At 36.1% G+C, this 19,893-nt stretch overlaps 1 long non-coding RNA gene across 3 annotated transcripts in view; it reads right to left on the reverse strand.

Moving 5' to 3' along the window:
• LOC125183493 (uncharacterized) overlaps positions 1–19,893 on the reverse strand; it is a 230,388-nt gene that overhangs the window by 39,617 nt on the left and 170,878 nt on the right. For all 3 annotated transcript variants that reach the window (XR_010831871.1, XR_010831872.1, XR_010831870.1), the window contains one exon: positions 19,271–19,368. This is a non-coding gene — a long non-coding RNA (uncharacterized lncRNA). The remainder of the gene's footprint in view (positions 1–19,270; positions 19,369–19,893) is intronic.

Consider the following 19,893-nt stretch of genomic DNA (forward strand, 5'->3'; position numbering starts at 1 on the left):
AGATAAAGAATAACATGTATAGTGTCAAAGTAATTTGACAGGATTCATTAACAACAAATGCTAATTCATGTAAAGCATGAATAGCTTTTTTGTAGTTCTTCCCCTAATAATAAGCAATTTAAAAGATATATATATTAAATGAGACAGCCTTGAACTTCATTCAGATTTCACTAAATACAATAGAATTTCAGTAGCTTATAGATACTGCTGCTCCATAAACTGAATGCATCTCCACTCTCTATCTTCGAAATCTCAAGCTTTTCTTTCAGGGAATCTATTTAAAGGAAAAAAAAAAAAAAAAAACAATTTAGATAGTACTCATCCCCAATCAAGTAAAAAGTTGTGAATATATCAATATCCACTGGACTTAAGCACACACACTGCTGTATCCCACTGAAAGCAACATGGCATATTTAAGCATGGATACACTGGTGATAAGCATTACCTGGCCTTAAAACATCTGATAATCTTTTATGCAGACAAAAATCAATGCTAGGACTTCATCCATGAAGCTACACGTAGCTTAAGAAGAAAAAAAAAAAAGTTTATTTAATTAAGATGGTCCAGAGCCTTTCAGAAGCATTCATAATTCAATGAACATCAAAACTGTAGTTTTTAATTGTATATATCCATTCACAACAGATGACTGAATGCATGCAGTAATTTAAGAGAAAGTCTTTTTACTGTCAATACTTCAAGACAGTATTTGTGACACAACTGTTTCCAGACTGTCTATTAAGCTCTTTACAAACAGAAAATAATTCTTCCACTGTGTACTGACCAACCAGAAAATTCTGACTGCCAAAAATCCTAACGGCTATAGCAGAACTAGGATATCATCCTGGCATCCATTATACTGGCTTACTGCATGCTATTATATTGTGTATGCCTGTAATCATCCTTAGAAATTAGATGCCACTGAACAGAAAGGTATTGAGCCTACTCAACCTTACAGAAAGTTCTATCCTTTTATTTAGGAAATCAAAGCTAAGTGAAGACTTATATCCACTAAAGGCTAAAGAATGATACTGTAGAAAGCAAAAATAGGCAGCCATGCTACAGGGTTAGAAATCTGTGGTGCTGTAGCTCCAGCATTTTTTTTTGCTCTGGAGACTACAGTAGCAGAGAATAACACTGTGGTATGGACTCAGGGGAGAGAGTACAGAACAATTAGACCCAGTAAAGGAGAGACCAACACTACTGCCATCCTCATCTGAAAGTTTTCTAAATCATGACATTAGTTTAAAATGTGATATGAAAAGTTATTAATTTCTCTAAATTCTCTATATTCAATATAGAGAATTCTATATATTCAGTTGAGATTTTTCAGTCCTCCTTTAACATTTTTTTATTTAGAAATAGATATAAAACTAATAAATAAGACAACATTCTCATGAAAGCTTCTGCCATCTGAGCTTAGACTAAAACAAAACCTTTCTTATCGCAGGAAATAATGGTGTTTGAAACATTAAGGGAAAGCTACAGATGGAAAGCGTTCAGGGCTTCTGTCTGCTCTTTCAATGCTTCAGCAACAGCTACTTGCATTCAAGGGTAGTAAAAGGTAGCTTGGGAAGAAGTTGATACACAAAAAGGTAGCAAAACCCCAAGAACATCTACTCATCCAGAAAACTCTGAAGTTAAGAAATCAATATTCATTTTCATGATACCGTCTCAATGCATATGTGCATATATACACATATAGGCCATGTACACACATTTTCAGTGTACGTTTCTAAATGATATTAAAAAAAGAAAAGCATAAAATACATTTCTTAAATTTTGCTTACATAAAGTAACAAAATGTTAAGAGGATTTTTACGCAAGTTTCTTTCACTGACATCCTTAATATCCGCTCTTTAATTTTTAAAATAATGTATCTTGTTTCTACTCATTCTTCAGGCTGACCTTCCTAAAATGACCAAGTTGTTATTGTGATTAACGAGCCAATTATTTTCATCTGAGATATGAAACAAAACAAATAGCCTATTCTCCTTCAATCTACTGATTTTAAAAATAGTATCCCACCCCCCCTTTTTTTTTTTTTAAAACCACTGTTTTTATACCTGAAAGTTTGACTGATTTCCTACACAATTCACTCCCTAAATTACTAGGATCTGAACAGGGCAGGCTGGAAGAAATACAGGATTTTACTTGCCTTTGACAATAAAGCAAGATGTAAATACGGCTTTGCTATTCTTGTCGAGAAACACTTGAAAGATGAGGTTGACAGGAGTCAAAAAAGGAAAAAAATGTTCTTGAAGACAGTCATCCTCTATAAAATACTCTAAGTTATGAAGCTATCCAGCTTTCTTTGCCCATGTTCCTGTTGGGTATGTCCATAATTTATTCCAAGAAGTCCTTAAAGATTTTAAGAAAGATACAGTCGCAACAATCCTTACAAATTAACTGTAAAAATCAATTCTAAGCCAAATGGTTGGATGTTGTATGTTTAAAGAAGGAAGGAAAATGGGAAAGAAGAAGAAAAAAAGGAATCTGGGAAAAGATTTCTTCATCCCAGGGGCACTGAATTTAAACAAATAAAAATGTTGGAATAGCATCAAGAAAAATACAGTATATTATACTCTTGGGAGAAGATTTAATAGAAACAACGCAAACTGTACAAGTACCATGACTTCTAAACTACAGGTCTTGAGAATCTCATGCACTCTTGAGCAGCTGCAGAACACCAGTTCCTCCTTCCTCATTTGGCTGTAAAGCCTTTGGCATCTAACATGATCTGTGGAAAGAGCATTTACAGCAGGAAGAACAAGCAATTGGTATTTGCCAGTATTTCTTGTAGAAGAGCTAGGCTCATTTGCAACTTTTGATCTGTACAGACAGAGACATCACTGAGTCTACACGTGATAAGAAATTGTTTGATATGCATGGTAAATGCATTGCTTTTCTTTATCATTTCCATTTGTTTTGGTATTAGTCCAATTTCTTTTTGGGCACTTGCAAAACAAAGGAGAGAGGGGCACCTGCTAGGAAGCTGAGAAAATAATAGTGACTCCAAGTTCATCTGAAAAATTAATCATTATATTTTGTGTATTGCTGAGTACCAGAGTCCTTGCTCTGAAGTGCTTAATTTGAGGATCCTACTTCTGTGCTTCTGTGGTGCTTTCTAATGGAAGATTTCACTTTCCTCTACAAACTACAATGAGCTAATTTCCAACACGTTTGCCAGGCTGACAGCTACCAGCTCAAGAGATGTCCTGGTTTTGGATAGGACATAGTTCATTTTCTTCCTAGCAGCTGCGATGGTGCTGTGTTTTGGATTCAGGATGAGAATAACGCTGATAACACACTACTGTTTCAGCTGCTGCAGAGCAGGGCTCTCACAGAGCCAAGGCTGTTTCAGCTTCTGGTGCTGCCCTGTCCTCAAGGAGGCTGGGGGTGCACAAGAAGCTGGGAGGGAAAAGAGCCAGGACAGCTGACCCCAATTGGCCAAGGGAATATTCCATACCATATGACATATGCTCAGTAATAAAAGCTGTGGGTAAATAAAGAAGAAGCAGGGGATGTTTGGGGGTATGATATTTGTCTTCCCAAGAAACTGCTATGCATGATGGAGCCCTGTTTTCCTGGAACTGGCTGTACATCTGCCTGATGAAGGGAGGAAGTGAGCAAATTCCTTATTTTATTTTGATTGCACTCACAATTTTTGTTTTACTTATTAAACTGTCTTTGTCTCAACCCACGAGTTTTTTCACTTTTACCTTTCTGATTCTCTCCCCATCCCATGTGGAGAGAGTGAGCAAGCAGCTTTGTGGTGCTGAGCTGCCTGCCAGGGTTAAACCACAACAACAGGAAAAAAAATAATCCAAAGCACAGACTGGGGGAAATAACTCGCCCAACATCACTCATCGGGTTGGTCAAAGAACAAGAATCAGGCTCAATGTGACCTTCAGGGAGCCACTAATTTTCCTTTCTTCTTGAATTTTCATCACTTCAAATGACATATTATCTGTTTGTGAAGGCAGTGTCATTGTTCATACAGGGTGCAGTGGGAAACCACTGTTTCGAGTAACACCAGGTAGCTCATTATAGTGGATGCGAAATATTAAAGGTGCAAGCTTTAGAGTTCAGATTTAGAAATACCTTTGAATACAAAGGAAAACATATTGCTTGCCCCATCTATTTCAGAATCCAACAAATAATCTATCCCTGCTCAGTGCTCCAGATATACTGGATAGTAAATTAAAATATTCATCATCTTTCTGTGAGCCCCTGAACTATGCCCTTTCCATTTAAGGGGGGGGATATAGTTGCAGGGCAGAGCAGACAATCTCTTCCTGCTCTAAATGAACAAATAACATGAAAAAAAAAAACAAAAAAACAAAACAGAAATCTTCTTTCTCTATCCAGTAAACGTAGATCCTAGAAAGTACTGAGCATTATAAGCCATAATTAGATCTTGGATTGTGCATCAGCCTATCAAGTATGAAGAATGCAAAGTTACTGAAATAATGTGTTTTAGGAAAAACATGAATCTTGCAGGAAAATTTTTACTACTAATAGATAAACTTAATCTTCTTCTCTTATTCTTAGCACCTAAATGCAGTCTGTTATCCTCAGATTCTGATTTCATACCAGTGACTACGTAATGCCTAAGCATAGCTTCATAACGCATATTTGAGGAATTCTGTTAATTAACAGTTTTCCTTGTCAATTAATAATTAAGACATTCTAATTGCTACAGGAGAGCCTGTCTTGTTAACGTGAACATTTGTCAGTTTATTAGCAGTCATATGTCTACATTAAAACTCGAGATGTAAAAATTTTTTACAGAGATAGAAAATGGTAAAGAATAAAAAGCACACACACAGGATCAATATGAGGATATTCTAGTAGATCCAGTGCTGAGTATGACAGACAAGAACTTTCTATAGAATATTAACAAATAAAGGAAAAAATTGAAAAAATTTAAGCAGAATTCCTGTCTGATCTTCAGTGGAAAATCCATTCAGCTATTCTTTCTGATGAACTGCAAAATCCTACAGCTGAATTAAGCAAATACTTAAACACATGCATCAGGAAACGAGTAAAGAAACAGTTTGAACATCACAACTTCATACACAAATTAGTAGAAAACTCATCTTAATGGAAAGCTACTATTCAGGATAATTCTATGCCCTAAATTAACACCTATTTTTAAAGAATCCTGGAGAAACCTGTACTACTTCAGCAACCAAAAATCAGTATCTACAGAGTGCCACCAGGTGCGTTGAGGCACCATTTCAAACAGAAGTCTGACAGATAACCTGAAGGTTGAAAAAGCCTTCTGTTCAGTGGCTCTTTCTTGATGATTAAGGCTCTGAAATTGTTCACTTCAAGAAATACATAACTAAGAAAAATACCAGTAGCTGTCTGTGTCACCTCCAACAGTGAAAAACTTCCTGTTTTAGAAGAAAGAGCAAGACAGTCTGCATTATGTAGTCACATTACCACCTTTCCAAGTGTCCAGCATACTCAATTAGGTAGGAGTAGTCTTTCCCTAAAACCTTAGAGATCACAACTTATCTCAAACCTGGACACCAAAGTGATCCATTCTCAAAGGTGGTGGAAATTCTTAAGTCATTGGCATCGCTGAAAATTTTAACCACAGACTTCAAATAAAAATAAGAATTAAAAAAAATCACCTTTTTAGGACATTCAATTACAATTTGCTGAAATGCTGAAGCAGCTCTTCTCTTCATCCTTCTCCCTCTCTTCCTGCACTACTTGAAATAAACTACCTGAACTAGTATTTGTTAAACCGCTTATTTTCTGTGTTCAGCATCTTATCACTCTTCCAGTATTCAGAGGAGAGCAATCATTTTGTTCTTAGACATTAATATCCTAACAGCAATGCACAGCTTTTATTTAAAAGAATGAACACAAACCATTAATACCAAGAAAAAGACCACCACCACTACAATAAAAAATAATAATTAAAATAATAATAATAATAATAATTATTAAAAAAAATCTGAATCTCCATTCTCAATGACAAATAGAAAACCTATGCATACATTCTGGTGACAAGGATAGAATTTTAACACACAGTACGGTTAGAGAAAGAAGGGAAGATAAAGGACTGGTGTTCAAGTCTGAGCTACATCAAAAGAACAATCTACAAAGCAGACATGCTGGTTTAGCTTATTCCGAGAGGACATCACAAAATGAAGTTTGACTGATTCAACCGTGGTGTGTTCATAACTAGCTCTGTGTCTATGTCCCATGGCAGCACAAAAATGCTTTGACGTTTAAAAATGAAATCAATTGCTGCTGTACTCTAAAACCAAGGAAGGCATTACATGTGTAGAATGGTTAAGTGGCTTGCCTCCATGACTGCTCACACCACATTTTAGCTGTTGTGTACATTAAAACAAAAAAAATACTGCCTTAGATAAATGGTGAGAATAAGTTAAGTAAATAAATCTACACTTACTGGGATAAATTTGAAACATACTTGTTGCAAACTATCCTTCTGTAATCTTATCAACACCACTTAAAGAAAAAGACTCTAAACCACAGCAAGTAAGAACAAGTTGGGATGACAGGTGTTCATAAACAATGCAGGGACATCCCAGCAACAGACTGGGTTTGTTAACAACTGCCTTTTAATCCAGTGTACCTGCTCCCACAAAGAGGCAGCATATTTAAATGAGATATGCAAGCACTGAAAGATGGGAAAGCAAACTTTTCCAACACTTGCTAATTTTTAGGATGAATATTAGCAGCTGCTTGATAGCCCTAACGGTTTAATATAAAAGCTCTACTCTTGTTTTTAAAACAAACCAACAAAACCCACACGCACAACACACAGCCTAAAGCCCACAGCTCTTTGCCGTGGTTCAGTGTAGGATTTTCTTCCTAATTTGCCTTTCCGTACTATACGAGATAAAAACATGGAGACTTGAATATATGGCAGAAAACCGATAGGCTGAGACAACTGCATTTTTTGAACTGAAGTCCCAAAAAATGCAAAAGTTACTTCTACTATAAGGTAGCATGAAGTATTTCTTTTCTTATGAAACAGGTTCTTTACCATGCCAGTTTATCATCTGAGATGTTGTAGCAATCATTGCAGTCCAGCCTTCCCAGGGGTTCAAGCTACAAGCTCAGATCTTCAAAACATGCTACATTCCTTATTTATGAATTGATACACTTTGATCAACTGTCCCAGTTACTCTTTCCTCCTCCCCATTTTCATCTTTCATCAGTCCCTTGCCAAAATTCTGTTTCAGACAAAGATATAGAACCACAGTACATTTAGGGCAATACACTGGAGATTATCTGAAGTTTATTTTCTATGTTAATTTCAGAAACAGATAAAAATCAAATAGACTCTATGACCAATTTTTTTCTATCAGTCCCTTCTCCTTACAAAAAAGCCCAACCAGAGTTAAGAATACCAAACTCAAAAAGACAGCCTCACACCCACTTGGGAAAAACATTCCCCATCTCTGAAGAGACTAAGAGTACGTAGCAAATGACAAAAGCAAATCCAATACATGCTGAACAGACAAACTGAGTTGCACATTTAGATATGCTTCTTAAAGAGTGTTGAAAGGCTTTTGTAAGCAGTTAGCAGATTTTCTGTTTAATTTACCATTTCAGTAGCGATGGGGTTAACTAACAGCGTGACTGAGGCTTTGATCAGATGGAAGTCAATACTGCAATCAAAACTAGAATATAAAGAATACAGAAGTGTACAGCCAGATGCAATCATTGTGAGTTCACAGCATAATCCTCTGCATCAAGGATGAAGGAAACAGAGCACTCAAAGGCTCCAGAGATTTTTGTTGTTGTTTTTACTATTTTATAATACTTCAAGTTCCCTAGAGACAGAAAATGAGAAGCTAAAGAATTAAGTGCTTTTCAGAGGTATGGGGCTAAAAGAAATTCTTGTTTCCTAAAACCTTCCCCTGTTAGGGGCATCAGCTGTGGATACCCTGGTCTTACAGACTGAAAAGGTTTCTATGGTTGCCCTTTTCTAAATAACAGCACCGAAGTCCAGTTTTAACTTAACCATTAGAAGAATCTGTTCATTTATTCCACTGGTATTCAGAAATAAGAAGGCACAGAACAGATATGAAACATAGTTGCTTCAGTCTTTTGTTGCTGGGGCTGCTACAGTCCAGCACAGATTTTAGTGTCCAAAATAAATTAATAATAATAAGCTTTGCAATTTTGAGAAGAGATGTTGTGCATCTCTGCTGTGAATTTTTAAGCCTTCCACATTTTCTCATTGTTCAAGAAATGAAGTCTTATTTTTACCTCCTGAAATGGGAAGACCATTTCTTTACCAGCTGTATGTACAAATCAGTAAACAGGTTATAGATGTTTTGTTCTCTTTACCTTAGTATAACTTCTGGGAGAACAGGCACTAGTCTAAGAAAAAAATATGGTAGGACCATACAGAAAGGCCTTCTTACATGCCTTGTTTCCCCCTAAGTGTCATAAAAATAAGTATCAAAAGCCCATAGCTCCATAAGAAAACTATACCTATACTACCATAGACAGCAACTTGACTGCCACAGAATATGAATGTTATTGCAATACTGACAATGCGTGACCCTCTTCATTACTTAGGTTGGCAGTTTTCTTATACTGTCAGAATTTAAAGTGTGTCCATTTTGCTTTTACAGATGATGGTCCTGTCAAAATCTTCAATCAAGGTTCAGTTGTTACAGTCCTACCAGAGTTAAGCAGCGTGGGAGAGAGGTGAATAACGACACCATTCCTAAACTGCTTTATTTTACCCTGAAGCATCATAAGGAGTCCTCTAGTTCCGTGATATAGCTATCAAATAATGGGACAATCAATGTCACACTGGCTGGGGAAATCAGACACAGCAGCAGCCACTGTTCAGTTTTAGGAAGAGTAAGCTTGCTTCTACCACATGCCTACTTTTGTGATTCTCTTCCCATGTTCACACACAGTAATTACAATTAAAATCTAGGTTTTGCACATCACAATTAACAAACATCACTGAAATAAAGGAAACGATATTCTGTGCCATCCCTTCTCTCTTGCTTAGTAAATAACTGTAAAACACTGAGGAAAAAAACAGGTATTTGCAATGAAAATATAATGCAAAATCTTCCGTGTGACCAACTGCACTACTAAGACTCTCCCTCATTCATGCCTGGATGGACTGTCTTTCAGATTTAAAAATGAAGCAAGCTAGCATGGAGTCAGCTCCTTACTGTGGAAAAGTCAAAGCTGGGGACTAGGCATGAGCCTAGCTGCTTACAACTGCAAGATGTTAGTGTCAGCCAGCTCATGGTGTGAGAAGAGTCTCTGATCTCTGAAAACAAGACCTCCTATTTATCACAGTAAATTATAATCCTACATGTAAGATTTCATTCAGATGCTGTTAGGCCAGAAATATGCAGCGTGTCTAATGAAAGCATTACAAGAACTGAAATGGAATACCTATGTTTATTTAAGTAAATGTTTTGACTATAGCCTACAGGCACGTCAGTGTACAAGGCAATTATTTGTAGAGAGATGGGCATATCAGCTCCCACAATAAACCCGAACCGTAACTCTTTGATGTTAAAATATGAGCTACAGTTTACAACACTTTTTGAAACTTCAGTAATTGCAAAGAAAGCATCGCTGCTTTTTCTGTAAAGAATCTTCTCAGTTTAAAAACATATTTGTTTAGATAAGGTATTTGCTAGATCCAGGCAGTATTACATTTGTCTAGAACAGTTGACACTGCTGATTTGCTCAATATATAAATATTAGAAGAGAGAGATAGTACTAATCTGAACAGATGAAGACTCTCAAGAAAGTCCTTAAAATATCAAATATAGATAGATAAGTATATCTGTCTCTATTTTCCAATAGAAAACCTACGCTCTTAACCATCAATCTCTTATGCTTTTTTATGTATTTATTTATACATATCATATATAAACTTATAAAAAATAAAAACAAACCACAGCCTTAGCTGCCTGGAGTTGTTCCAGCTATAAAAAGTGAAGTTCATTACTAACGTACTGCATGAGAATAAGTCAATAGACCATTCACTTCAGTATCTCATTTCCATATTTCAGATGTTCCATGGAAAGTGAGCTTGCTTTCTGTCACACCCAAGTAAATATACACTGCTGTTGCACAGGAATTTTTTCATTAGACCAACCAGACGTACTAACGCTCAGTGGCGGGCTTACATCAGGCTAGCAGCCAGTCACTGGTTGGGTTCTGCAGAGCTCCATTTTAAGGCCAGTTCTCATTACTGTTTTAACAAACAATCTGGATGAAACTCAAATGCGTACTAAGTAAGTTTGCAGATGACACTACATTAGGAGGAGCTATTGACTCCCTCAAGGGTAGAGAGGCCTCGCAGAGAATATTTTGTAATGTCTCATCATGGAATTTATTTTAAAAAAATAAAACAATGACAATTAAGTATACACCGCCATGTAAAACAAGATAGAGATTCAAAGCTGTAAAAACAGAATATGAACCAAGCTGTTTTCCCAAACTGTAACTGAGAGAAACCTTAGCAAAAGACTGTGTTTCACTGGAACAATGACAACCCATTGAACTTGTTTAATCTTTGCCATCACCAATACAACTCCATATGACTAAGTTGGACTTCAGGTGGGACAGATGGTGCTTCTGCCACTGGCTGTGTCTTACAGAGGTCACAAAAGGAAAACAGCAATATCCTTCTGAAGTAGTTTGGAATACTAATATCTTCCAACAAAAATGTATTGTTTTGGTTGTGATGCTTTTTCTGTGTGTTTTCTGTTTTTTTGTTTGTTTTTAAGAGGGATTTTCTCTCTCCTTGTGAATACCAACATACACTACACTGAACTTGGAAAATAACTAAGAAAACAAAATTGCTTATGCTTAGATTCTAAAAATTATGTGGTTTTAGAAGTGTTATGAAGTATTTACAATTAATATGTTCCTGTTACCTTATTGATACCTTTGAAAAGAACAGTCATTCATTGAACTTATTTATTTCCTTTTCTGTATGTATGTCAGAAGAGCTGTAGATTCCACAGATGAATTCTTCCTAATCAGAACACTAGGACTCAGGAATTGGTAGTTCATAGGAATCAGTTTACAGCTGCTCAAAGGCATTCAAGGACACTTCCTCTAGCCTTCCACCCCACAAACAAACAGACATACTCAAAATTGCTTCAGTAGAACCTTAACGTTTTCTGAAAGCTCCAATTTGAAGAAAAACACTGTGCACAAGGTATTTCAGCTTCAGGATGGCATTTCTAAACAAAATGAGATGAGAAAACCAGTTATCTATGAATTGTGTGTCAAATGGAACATAAGACAATTCTGAAAATCTTGGTTTTGTTCTAAGGCAGTTTCAAATATTTATTAAAATATATATGACAGCCCGCCTCACTTGAACCTTGCTTAGAAATTTAGACCTATTTGGTAGAATTGTACCATTACAGAAATAAGCTCCAGGGAGAAATGCCTCGAGTTTAATACTATCTTTAGCAGTTCTTTTATTTTCACTCTGACTACTCATAAAACCTGCAGCTGCTGATAGTGGGAGCATCATTTGCTCCCCTGAATACACTGTCAAGTTTAGAACAGCAACTGCCCAGTTGAACTGGCTGTAGCCACCGAAAAAATAAAAGAAGAAAATTCCTGTGGCAGCACTAAAATCCAAGGGCAAATTTATTCGCATCTAGATGCCACAGGGAAACAAGAGAGATAAGCCAGAGCTTTGGATCCATTCAATTTCAGAAAAAAAAAAATTAAAAAAATCACCTTTTTTCAAGTGACTGAGAGACTATACCATAAATATTATTTAGAAACTAGTGAAAGAAACGAGGCAGGGAGAAAAAGTGAGATAGGGTAGGTGAAGCAGCTTATTTTAGTTCTTCTTCCTTTTTACGTTCTCACATCAGACAAAAGCAATCTTTTAACTGCTTGGACCCAAATCTCTGATGTCATTCCTTTTCAAAGTTTTCTGATGATCTCTCAATGGAAACTTAGAGCAAAGTTAGGTCCCAATAGCTATGTTGCCAATCAAACTGAATAGAAAAACTGATTTTCCTTAACATCTTCCCCTTTGTGCTTAATTACTCTTTGCACATTGTCACAAGGAGTTAAACTGTGCAGGCTTATAGTAATGACTTCACAATCCTCAGCTCTTTTGACACATAAGTGGAAAAATAGGTCTAGTAGAGTTCAGGAAAAAAAAGCATTCTTTCAAAAAATGAAAGCATATTCACTTCAAGTTTGACAATGTGTTCTGTTTCTTAAATCCCAGCCCTCAATGAAAGATGACATTGGGATGATGAAGGCACTGAGCACGCATTGTTATTTCATTAAGGCTACCTCTAACTTTAACTACAGTAGAAGAGTGGCATTTTCACTGTATGTCTCATGCAAAACTAACCTCTAGACAGTGGCATCTAAATGCATCATAACAAATACAGACCATTTAGGAATTCTGATACAGAGAAGTTTCTGTAACGTACAGAATTCTGCAATTTTACAATGAGCTTTGTTCTTAGAAGATTAAAAGTACATCCTTTTAGCAGCGATAGGGCTCACCAGAGTTTGGATATCAATCTTTCCCTATTTTATTTCCTATTTGTATCCCTTATTCCAAAGTACGTTTTCCTGACCAAAAATAGATGGCTTATTTTCTGTGTATGGAAAACACAAAGCAGACTGTTCTCCAGGCATTAACAAGACAGCATAATATGAATCATATTATGATCATATGATTATCATATCATTATCATAATAATCATATCATATAATCATCATCATATAATATATTACCATATAATAATGTAATATTAAAATAATAAAATAAAATAATAAAATAATCATATAATATATCATATAATATAATAATCATAATCATATCATTATCATATGATTCATAATATGAATCAAGAGTATTGCCTGATCCCCAGCAGATGGCCAGATGCAAAGTTACCTGATTTCCCTCTATCAGTTTATGCTCATGAAAAACACAATTTGCTGCTAAATGTAGAATTCATCAGTGAAATATTTGTCCAGTTTGATGCCAAAGAAAACTCACATATGAGATACTACTAATGAAAACACTAACAAAGATAAACATCCTAAAACCAAACACTATGAGACTGAGGCATCCAAGCAATAAAACAACTGGGTGAAAAAAAAAACAACTTAATGTCTTACTGGATTATTTTAGCTTCATTGTATTTGTAACTGAACACAAGGATTACTGTTAGAAGAGTCAATAGACTCTTCAATAGTCAAGAGTCAATTTGTCAAGTAAATTAACTAAGAAAAAGAACTATTTGACCATTGATAAACATACTTCAGTTGCAAAAGTTCATATTTGGAAAACAGTGAAGGGAAGCTTAGGCTCTTGCTACCACTTCAGCTCTAAAAGTATCTAATACTAATTTAAAAGGAAAGGAAAATATAAGCCCTTCCACAATCTTTAAAACAATCATGAGTACAAAATTAAAGTAGTATATCTCCTCTGTTTAATACTTTGTGTGGTAGGTACCTGCACATATTAACTAAAGCATTTTAAGTTATGCTCTAAACAGTGACTTATGAAGGATATGTTCTATCAGAAATAATCTGAGATGCTATTTTGCATGGTGAAGAGTCTGACTCATTGAATTAAAAGAAAGGGATACTGTTGAGTAATTGGGATGTTATGTCATCTGAAAATTCTTGATTATTTCAATGTAATCTCTGACGAAGGAAAAAGGATTTCAAAGGAAAAAGTAAGACACTGGTTCTGAAATACAGGTTTTCCTTTTACACAATTTCCCTAGCAATACAAAATGCAAGAGCATACATGAGAAAAAAAAAAAGATTACATAGACTTCACATTTTATAAAGAGAGAATGTATAGAAATGGAGTGGTACTTGAGTATTTCCTATAGACAACTATAGTTCTTTGAGCATAGATCAAGTAATGTTACTGGTATTTTTCAGTATCAAATATGCCACTTATTTAGCAAGCTATACAGAGATATAATTTTTGTCATCATTACTGTAATCACATTACTTTTGTTACTCAATTGGACTTATAAATATTCCAAAGAAATGCATGCCACAATTGGAGGACATACTTGGTTTAGAACTATAGTCAGCACTACCTCAAAGAAGAAGGAGGGGGCAAGGGAAGATAAGAGGAAGGGAGAGAGAAAGAGCAATCGATCTGTTCTTGCTGACATCTGCTTTGCCCATATTCCATCTACATTCACTGCATAGTAATACCAATCCTTACTCTGAGGTATCAGACATTTTAGAATACTTTTAACAGAGAATTACCTCAATAATCTGCTACAGCTTCAAAAGAAGTAAAAGAACAAATGATTGTTTACTGATTTCAAAACTGGAAATTCCAACTAAGATTTTAACTTCAAGTCCATCTTATAGTCACCCCCCACAAATGTGAGAAATATTACAAATCAAAATTAATGCTAGACAGTTAAGAGCTTAGCAACAAAGAACCCAGGGAGGGCTGATTCCCCCCCCCCTTTTTTTTTTATCTTATCTGGAATTTTTCATGAAGAACTGTAGTTTTCTAATAAGCTGCTGAAGTACAGATGTATTTTTAAACTGTCTCCAGAGCACTAATCTTTTTTGCTGTGGTAAGCTTCTTCCTGATTCTTCCACTCCTCATTTTTTTCCTTCCCAAAGGTTTAGGTTGGATGTTAGGAAGAACTTCTTTACTGAAAGGGTTATTAGGCATTGGAATGGGCTGCCCAGGGACGTGGTTGAGTCACCATCCCTGGAGGTCTTTAAAAGACGTTTAGATGTAGAGCTTAGTGATATGGTTTAGTGGAGGACTTGTTAGTGTTAGGACAGAGGTTGGACTAGATGATCTTGGAGGTCTCTTCCAACCTAGACGATTCTGTGATCACAGATGGGTCTTCGTCCCAACACCTTCCCCGCCCACCCCAAAGAAAGGGAAAGGGGGGGTGGGGCAAAACTATTAATTCCAAGGTCAGGAGAAGGAACACCAGAAGACGAATTCTTGTCCTCCAAAACCCTGAAATAAAGGCCATTGGAGACTATGTGCTTCACTATCTGGACAACGGGGAAGAGAATTCATGGAATGAACAAGCTCTGCCTTGCTATGCAGAGCAGCACAGGAAAGCAAGGTGACAACCAGCTAAACCCTCCCTCAGCCATTGGAGAATGATGACAAGGATTCACAGTTGCAATTTTGCTTTCAAGTGTATCATACACCTAGCATGAAAAAGTAAAATCAGTCACTAAAGGGGATGTTAAAAGAAAGCTTTGGCATTTCATCAGTAACAAAGACATTAAATGTATTTGCCAGTGCAGAACTTTTACTTAGAAGTGTTCTGAAGTGGAAGGGCAATTAGCTGAAGGATCGGCTGATAAAGATATTTCAGTCTTTCCACTCTAAGCCAACAATTCACTAACACTGAAGGGTGGGTCCTTCTACAGCTTTAGAATTACGGTGGCATCTACATCATCATAATACAGCATGCTTGCAGCATGGAGGGTAGAGAGAAAATTAACTACATGGAAGTAATCCTGTCAAAATAAAATGGGCTAGGCTTGTTGTTTAAACCACTTAGAAATTGACATAGGTAAGTATAAGCATTCTTCCCTTATTCCTCTTTACCTTCACTCTTCTGTGGCTATTTGAAAGATAGTAGACTGAAAAAAAAAAACCAAACAACAAACAAACAAACAAAAAACCACACCTCTATCAGCCACTTCTGTGCCCAAATCTACACTGGAGGTACTTACTATCAGTGAGTCATGTCAGTTTAATTTTGACTGCAAAATCTAAGGGGCAAGGATAGTATCTTTCATCACTTTTGTAAGCACCACTCTCTTATATTATTCATCCTTCTTATATTATTACTCATAAAATTTTTACAGCTGAATGACTTAGATGATCTGAACTTACCTGAACTTCAAAGGAATTTGGCACTGAAAGCTTATTTCTCCATTTAAACAAGCAGGCACTCTCCAAATTCAGATCCAGAGCTTAATTCAGCTAAAGGACACATTTTTTGTTTGAATTTTTGAATGGTTCTTTCAGTGCCACTTACTGATATTTACATTTCATCCAACTGTTTCACAGCTTCAGACTTGCACATATGAACAGAGACTTGCTGAACTATGCAAGAATGGGGTCACCTCTCAATTCTATGAGTAAGAGGTCTAACAAGGTATGTCAAAAACACACTTTTGAGAAACATTTTTCCTTCAGGAGTACTGCATCAGGTGAAACACAGTACTTTTCCATATTCCCCTTTTAGCTTTGAATGTATCATTTTTTCCTTACTCTTCTAGGAGGACTAATCGGTGTTCTTCACCCACTTTAATTCCAACCACTTCTCTATTATTGTGCTACTGCAGAACTATTTCCATTTGCAGTTCCATACTGTGTTTAATGACTTTTTTATGCCATAATATATAGATCTTCTAAAGAAATCCCTAGATGTTATTTTAAATTGATTTATCAGTATTTCTTTATTTATTTCCCTGTTGAAAGATTTAATTCTTTTCACATCAACACAAATTCAAGGACTTCGAAGGACATAAGTAGCTGTTCTACTACACACAATGTAAAAATTAGAGTCTTTAAAAGATGATTCTTGCATTCAACCTGTAACATTTAGGCAAACAAAAGTATGCCTTCCAGAAGACTGCATTTTTTTAACACTTAAGAAAAAAGGCAAAGCCAATCTGCAGAGAGTTTGTGACATGCACGAATGGATGACAGTCACCTTCTACCTTCTTACTTCATCCACTTTAATTCAGATGCAAAAATCTCTGCTTCCCTTGAGGGAGGTATTTTTTGATTGGTTCTCAAGTATTTTTCCAGGCATATAAAAAGACAAATCAAGAATTTAAAAGACACTGAGTCAGCATATTTTCAAGAAGCCTGCTTGTACTCTGCTCTGCAAATTTATCCAACCACTTGCTTTCCGATACAGGAAATTCCCTAAGGGAAGTCCCCCTTGAGTATCACAAAAAAATCTCTGATATCATTATCCAAGGAAGGAGAAGTGAAGTCACATGAGGCAATTACTGAAATTGTTTTGTTTTGTTTTTTATAATTCAGAGAGAACCATAACTTATATTCAATAAAATGAGTTTTGGGATGTCTTTTATGTATTGCATGAACTGCAGCACTTCAACAGTGAGGCCCACCCCAGCAATTAGCCATATTCTTTGTTTTGGAAAATACATTTCAGGTTTAGTAAAAATGTTTTGTATTCACAAGGAAAATTACAAAGATGCCAGCCCTGAAATTAATCTCATGTTTTTAAACTTAAAGCAAGATACTTTACAGTGTCTATCTCTTTCAAGGTTTTAAAGGAATATATTGAAGTAACAAGAATTAAAAAGTATCATCTGACATTGAAAAAGTTGTGGGGTTCTTTGTTTTTTTTTTTTTTTTGGTGGTGTTTGTTCTTTTTTTCCATTTAATCTAAAGGATTTGTGAATCTAGAAAAGTGCTCACAGTGGTTATGTGATTTGAAGACTGTTCAGAGTTTGTGTTAACATTTAACATGAATTAATACTGATTTCTTTAATGAACCCATTCACTATCAGAACATAATTCAATTTCTGATTGAGGAAGGGGAAAAAGATACAAGAAGTGCTTTAGTAGTTTTCCAAATTAGAGCACATGAACCATTTTTTATTGCCCAACTGGTAAAGTGACATGCAAGCAAATAAAACTACTGTATAGGTAGGAATCTCTAACCAAAAAAAAAAAAAAAAAAAGGCAGTAGAAAAATCCAGTATGTAGCTAGCATCTGCTTATTAGCAAGCTTTCGTGAGGTTTGCAGAATTTGAGAAGACACTGTAAGAAGATAAAGATCAGAATTTTATCTCTGCTATTTTACCTCCACTGTGGACATTTACCTCTTTTAAACTTTTTTACCTCTGCTGTGGACATACTGGAAAGAGTCTAGCAGAAGGTCACCAAGATGATCAAGGGACTGGAACACCTCTCCTATGAGAGCAGGCTGAGGGAACCGGGACTTTTCATCCTGATGAAAGTGAGGCTCAGGGGGGATCTCATCAGTATGTATAAATACCTACAGGGAATGTGCAAAGACAACAGAGCCAGGCTCTTTTCAGTGCCAGGACAAGAGGCAATGGGCACAAACTGGAACGTAAGCTCTGTCTAAGTATCAGGAGGTACTTCTCTAATGTGGGGTAACTGAGCATTGGCACAGGTTGCTCAGAAACATTGTAGAGTCTCCCTCTTTGGAGATCTTCAAAAGCCACATGGACATGAGCAACCTGCTGTGGGTGTCTCTGCTTGGCAGGGGGGTTGGAGCAAATGACCTCCAGAGGTCTCTTTCAACCTTAACCATTCTTGATTCTGTGATTTGTATTCTACACTCTGTGTTGCCAGTGATGCTAGGCCCAGTCCAGCAACTACTTGCTCAAAACAAACAATCATGTATCATTACTGCTCCGCTTTCTAATTAAAAAATGGCTTTAGACGTCAAATAATGCTGGGGCATCCCTCTCTCAGAATTCATATACTACTCAGCATGGAATACTGCCGTCATCTCACACATCATTGCACTTAACAGAATTCATCAGTCCTAACTTCATGAAAAATGACCTATTCCTGTAACACAGTTACATAAAATGACAGTTTAGGATGCAAAGAGAACTACTCAAAGGTCAGGAAATTACAAAGATTAAATTCCTTGCTCAACAGTAACTGTGTGTATATATCAGAACTCCTCTCACAGAACCCTGAACCCTTAGTTTCACAGACTGGATAAAACATGAGGCAGAGGCTATGCAGTGCAGTTCTCTAGGCTCATTATCAACTTCTGCATTATTTTATGTGTAAAATACAAACAATCCCCCATATGAGAACAGCAGTCTAGTATAACGAGCTACACAGAGATCTCTTAGCCTTAATGAACCTCACGGTATTCCTCAAAAATATCTCTGAATTGTTGAGACTGGACCTTGAATTGTCTAGAGAAATAACAGAAAACATTTTCTCTTTCTATAATATTCAGCTCTGATACAAAGACAGAAACCCTAGCTCAGCATCGACAAGGATGTTTCATTGTAACTTCACCTTTTCACTGTTACAGCAGGTAAGATTTCAGGTTCACGTACTCAAGAATGAAATTACAATTCTCATATGACTCAGTATTAATTTCATGACAAACATAAATGTTTCGTATTATCCAGAAAATATGGCAAAGCATATCTATTTAAGCATGGAAAAGACAACAGAAGCCTGTGAAAAAAGAGAATAAAAGTAGATAAAAGGGCACATACATACCAAAACAGAGCAAACAGAGGATCACACACCTTGTAACAGCCACCTAGAAATAGGATGCCAAGTCTGTTCAGTCTTGGTCTCCAGAAAGCAATGACTGCCTGATTAGAAAAAAAAAAAAAAAAAAGTGCTAATGAAACCTGTACCCTCCTATACGACCAGTGTCAATGAGAAGCCTATGTACAGCTTCATGAGCTATGACATCAGGAGACGGTAGCACAACATAATTGGCCAAATCATGCCTGTTTTCACTGTGCCTGCACAGTAAGATCCATTACACCATGCTGGAATATCTTTGCTTTATCAAAGCCAGAAATTTTGAAAATCTGCGATGATTGTCTTATATAGATACACTGCTATGTTGTTTCAAAGAAACACTACATTTCTAATACATCTTGGCTTCCACAAAAACATCTATTTATAACAAGTAATTGCTGTATAGGCCCCCTATCCTAATAGTCTTAAAATGAAGAAACTACAATAATTTTTTAGTCTTCTAGAATCAGGCCAAGAAGTTGGTTTTTTTAACCTACTTCAAGGAAATGTATTACTATGATTTCTATGTCTATTTACAGAGCAGCCTAAAAAAAAAAAGTTTCCTGTTTACATGCTTTTATGACCACATA

The sequence above is a fragment of the Anser cygnoides genome, chromosome 5, assembly GCF_040182565.1.
Source record: "Anser cygnoides isolate HZ-2024a breed goose chromosome 5, Taihu_goose_T2T_genome, whole genome shotgun sequence".
Taxonomy (NCBI): domain Eukaryota; kingdom Metazoa; phylum Chordata; class Aves; order Anseriformes; family Anatidae; genus Anser; species Anser cygnoides.